Source organism: Dendropsophus ebraccatus, chromosome 3, assembly GCF_027789765.1.
Source record: "Dendropsophus ebraccatus isolate aDenEbr1 chromosome 3, aDenEbr1.pat, whole genome shotgun sequence".
In the NCBI taxonomy this organism is placed as follows: Eukaryota; Metazoa; Chordata; class Amphibia; order Anura; family Hylidae; genus Dendropsophus; species Dendropsophus ebraccatus.
Window position 1 is genome coordinate 65,170,762 of NC_091456.1, and position 5,703 is coordinate 65,176,464.

The 5,703-nt window shown below is 43.5% G+C and overlaps 1 long non-coding RNA gene across 1 annotated transcript; it reads right to left on the bottom strand.

The window, feature by feature from the left end:
• Nucleotides 1-1,426: 1,426 nt before the first annotated feature.
• LOC138787137 (uncharacterized) lies at nt 1,427-3,658 on the bottom strand. The gene is made up of 3 exons (XR_011362306.1): nt 3,342-3,658; nt 1,670-1,811; nt 1,427-1,574 (listed from the first exon to the last, which is right to left on the bottom strand). It is a non-coding gene; the product is annotated as an uncharacterized lncRNA (long non-coding RNA).
• Nucleotides 3,659-5,703: the final 2,045 nt, after the last annotated feature.

Sequence of the window (5,703 nt, forward strand, 5' to 3'; positions counted from 1 at the left end):
CAATGTCTCAGATATGATTAGAAATATCCTCCTGAAGGACATCCAGCATGTGTTAATTTGATACTAACGTAAAGCAGACAAGTAAATTTACTAACACACAATAGCAACATTCAATACATCTTTCTATGCCAAAAAAGGCCAATAAGTGGTTTTAAGCGTATTTTGTAGTTCCTTAGTGCCAGTCAATAATCATTTTTGTTTTTAACCCTTAAACACTAAAACATAACCAAGTCAAAAATCATAATTCTGGAACCAACAAGATATGTCGAAATGGCTTTATTACATGTCTAAAAAAATTCACATCCACATGATAGTGTGTGTGGGTGGATGTGGGCGAGGGTGTGTGGAGACTACTTTGGACCATGTTGACAGAAGTTAGAATAGTGTGCAGAGGCAATAGTCTGGCCAATATGTGAAGGCCACAGCCAGCCTGACTGTATTCTGGCAAAACAAAACTAAAAGGGACATCCCAATCCCCCCAAGCTGTTATTGTCATCCCTAGCTAATGTGATGGCCGACCTTGGAAACAGTGTGTTATTGATGTGGTCCTGGTGCGCACAAATTTTAGGCAAATATTAATGCTAGTAAGCCGCGGTTGGCACAAAGGCCCTACAGTGTAGCAGACAAGGGGTGGTGTTGGTGTAGTTCAGGAGAGGGAGTGCGGACCAAACACAAATGTTGGTGGACGGTCAAGGCACATGTCACTCTCTCTCGGCAGGCTCCACAGGACCCTCTTGGCATCTTGGTGGTGGAGTCCTGGCCAACCCCTGTGCCAGATTAGGTTCTTCATTCTCTTCATCCGATGAGGCCTCTGCTGGTTGCTGAACTACTTGTGGTCTGAGGAGAAAACAACACTGGTCACTATCTAAGATGGCACTTTTGTTTAACGACATATTTAGCCATATAACTAAAATGTAGGCATCCAATGCAGGATTACACTCTGCCTGCTTTCACACTATTTTCTATGTACGAGGTGGCACACTATAACTTTTTACACAATATTCACACACTCTTGACCCAAAATGTGGGTCTTCACAAGGCCACCCCAGTGGAACATTAGTTTACTCTATGGACACATTGCGTCCATTGTTTAAACATTATGAATACAGTCCACGCTATTGGCATAACTGCCATTTCATGTTCTGTATTAGATCCTGGAGGGATCAAAAGCTGTTCCCAAAGCGTTTAGCCCAGGCTGCATTTCTTAGTTTTCTTGTGTCCAGCAGGGGGCGCCTCATCTTACCGAAATAGAGATTACTCTAAAGTGTTCACTAAATATACTGCTCCCCCTGCTGGAGCCTCAAAGTATATAATCTATATAAATATAACACATGTCTATGTCTGCACACATAAGACACTGAGCTACTTCCGTCATCATCTGATCCTACCATGGACACATGCAATTAACACACACACTTACCTGCGGCGTCTGCTGGAATTCAAAATGAAACGCAGAATTGGGGCAAAACGCAAAGCGGCCAGTTCTTCTTGGGAGGCCCCACGCCTGATCAGCTGCCGTCGCTGCCTGATGAATCTGTCCCTCACACTGGACCACCTGGTCTCCACATAGTAAGCTTAAACCAAAAGCATCCACACATTAGGAATATATCAGCGTCAGGTGACCATAACACTCGAGTTTATGGTTTGCCACAGTGGCTAAACAACTTACCAATTGTCCATTGCTGTAATCTAGAATGCTGGTCCCAATCTGGGTATACAATCCGGGCAACCTCCCTCCATGCGGCACTCCGCGTTAGCCGGCTTCTGTACGCAGCCGCAGGCCCGTCCCATAGCAGTGGCCGAGCATGGACCTGAAAATAACATAAAATCACAGTAACGTCTTAGAAATTATTAGTCAATAAGGTCATAGCTCCTACACCCATTTCACATGCTACACGCCATGTTTGATTGTAAATAGTACGTCACTTATGTGGGTGGGGTCTCCAGCTTCACCTGCAGCTAACTCCCTCCCTCCATGATGTTTGCTGGCGGACATATCATATACACAGTACACTACTACTCACATCATGTCCTCATAGTATTTGTGGAAAATATATGTGCTTACTACTAGGGAATGGAAGGCCACAATCCGGCGCGGGGGTCTGGGATCGGATAGCGACACGGGGGGACACGCCTCCTCTCTGTAGTATCGCCACCTCAGCACTGTGCGTAGCGGGGGTGTGGGTGGGGGTAACAATTGTGTGTCGTGTGCTCGGCTAATTGCTATGTGACACCATGTAACGCTGCTCAGCTTACCCATTTGTGTCCGGCCTTGTCACGTCGTAAGCCGCTGCACTCCAAGTGCCATAATGGGCGCACACGCCTCTTTGAACGTGGCTGCTGCGTATTGTGTGTGCTTCCGACGTTACAACGCCTGACAAAGTACACAGCAGAGCAGCGCTAAAAGCCAAACTACTCATTAGCCGAGCAGTGAACATAATTAGCACAGCACACCAAACACTCCGGCTAAACAACCACCCCGCTACGCACACTGATGACGTGCATGTACTACAGAGAGGGGGCGTGTCCACGCTGTGTCGCTAGCCTATAGCATCATCAGCCGGCGCCGGATCTTGTGCGTGATTTGCGTCCTATTAAAGCGACCTCCTTATGATGACACTATCAGAACATTATATGGGAGGATTTCTCCTATGTATGTGCCGCCAACAACCATCATGGAGGGAGGAGGGAGGAGGGAGGAGGGAGGAGGGAGAGAGTTCGCTGCACGGCCATCTCGCTAAAAGCAAACCTAAGTCACGCCCTGGTTGCCCACCAACATGTGCTATTACAAGGACAATTCCTCGACTAGGCATTACTTACAAATCTCGCCTAAAATATGATGTGTGGTACATGGTCCGAAAGAGCTAACACCTTCACAGATTTGGAGGAGACACACACATATGAAAAGACAAATTCAGTCATTGCTCGATTTCAAGCGCACCCTGATGGCAAACACATAGGAATTACACACAATCGTACTTACATCAACTACTCGGAGCGATGTATCGTGCCACGAAATGACTATGGACAATCGTACACATAAAATAAATATTATCTTGCATCTAGTGATGATTACATAATAGATTTTTTTGGCCGAAATGAGTTCTCACTTAAACAGGATGCAATAACAGATGTGACTTTTTTACATCAAAAAACCCGCTATAAAAGGCAAGAATTCTAAATTACATGTATGTAAATGTGAGTCACACAACAAATGACAATCATACATTAAGTCACGGCCACACAACTATCTTCTCCGATGCCAAAGGAGGATCGAAATGTGTCTATCCACGATCTTATCTATGTCAAAACAACTCCCAACACCTCCATTAAATACTTACTTCACTGATCAGCTGTGCGACGTCTATAACCGACCGATCAAGATCCATCTCTGGTTGCATCGATCACTCAGGCTTTGTTGTCCAAAAAACTGCTTCTTCCAGCGACGGGTTTAGAAGTGCAGATCTTACAATGCAGACACATCCTAAATAACCTTGGCTTCTACACATAGGAACTCAAAATGATACATTTGTTATCTCCATCCAGTCACGGACACGGCCTAGGTGAAGCCTGGGCACAAGCAGTTGTTACATTCATCCCTGTATTTTGAGTTATATTTAAAAATATACAAGGACAATTACAAAATAAGACCGTGAGAAATGTGTGGAAAACAATCTTTCTCTCATGGCTAAGCTTCAAATAAATAATTCCTTTCTTCGATCATCCTATGTCGAGGCCAAATGCCAATCCTGCTCTCATCACACAGGTGCAACTAGCCACAGTGCAGGGTGGCACTCAGATACATGCACTAACAATGCTATATAACATTTGGCCACTTCTCCAAGAAATGGACCACAAACACAGCATTCCTTTCCCTTCCGGGCCAAAAGGCACCTGCAAAGGTCCAGGACACATGTCCACTCTCTGACAAGGCCGAGAGCACACCTGTACCAACGATACCTCATACCCAGCCCTCAGGCCAGGCACTCACTGGTCGTCAGTTAACTGCAAACTAAGGTGTAATCTCCAGAAGGAGAAAACTGGTGCGCAGCCATGAATTGACCACAGAACAACATGTTTGTTATTCCTAGATTCATTCCTTACACCCCTTTGTTTGCACCATGTCGTACCTGCTTGCCGCTTGTGCCCCACTATTTCTGTGATCCATTCTATATTGGAGCTACCGAACCGGTGGATCAGCCCAGCCACTATGTCCATATGTGAGCGAACACACTCATTTACATATGCAAATAACCAGCCCTTGGCGGCAAAGCCCACTGTTGACTAGTAATCTACGTTAGTTTTCCGTTTGGTTACTGACAGGGTTAAGAAATTGTGATTTACCATATGAAATAGAGGCTTTGTATTCAGACTGATAAAGTGTTGCCATCTGGATACATGGCTAATAGGCATGTCGCATTAATGCAAATGATTACGCTAAACAAAGTGAACAACCAGCTAAGCTTTTTCTGGGAGAGGTGAAAAAATGAGAGATTATATAAATACACAAGGAATTGTATTCCAATACATTGTCAGACTTGCCAAGCAATATGATGTCACAACAGTAAAGTCAAAGTTAGATTAGGACAGAGGGGGAAGGGCGCATGAAGCTGCAGCTTACTGCAGACAGATCATTGCATTATGTTACAGGCTCCCAAAGGCCGATCTCGTGGCCCAGTCTAGGAGCAGACTATCAGATATTCATCCAACACACACTGAGTCAATGATTAGCGTAGTGACACAACATGCTAATAAAAGGCTGAGACTTGTGGGAAATGTTACATATATATCGTCAACACATCCATCAACTGCACTATGTGCTAAGCAAAAACCAACACAACCATAAGAATCGACCTTTTTTTTTTTTTTTAAATTGAAAACATGTTCATATATCCTTGATGTATCCTTGGAAAGGCTTTAGGTCTCTCCATGTTCAAAATGGGGAGTTTATTATAGGATACAGTACATTGTGTAAGCGCGCGGTACTTTAGTAACCTTGAGGCAAAGGCCTACATTCCAACGGCCAATCGAGAGACAACAACGCAGATGTGTGTGGAAGAATGTCAACTATTCGACTTTCACACACACAATGTAGCATTGTTTGCTCCAGTCCAAATCTAGTTTTGATGTTATTGTTGATCATTAAAAGACTTCTAATGTGTAATTAAATATTCTATAGAAAATAATTTTACTGCTAACTCAGCATGTTCAGTATGAAATATCACATGAACCAGATTATTGTGTATAAATGTTACCAAAAAAGGATACATTTGACACATCAACCTTCTGTGCAAGATGCAGAGTCAAACATATACAACAAAAGTCATGAATGGATGTAAAAACAGGACACATCAGACACTTGCATTTAGGAACTCATCTATTTGGATGACAGTCCATTTTTGACCTTCTTGACGTAAAAAAAAATGTAGTGACATATTCTTTATGCTAACAAGGTCCCCTACACACAAGAACCATTCGCCCTGGAGATAGCTAAAGGAAAGACATTATGATTTTAGTATTTTCTATAGATTTTTTTTAATGAGGATCTTAGCAAACTGTTTTTTTAAACAGAGTGTACCATGTCACCACGGTAAGGTGTCCTCAGGGACATGGACCCTACTCTACCCTAACACAAAATGACCTCTCTGGGCCTGAAAAAGGAGACCACTTGCCATAAACCAAAGCAAAAACAAAAAAAAAAAA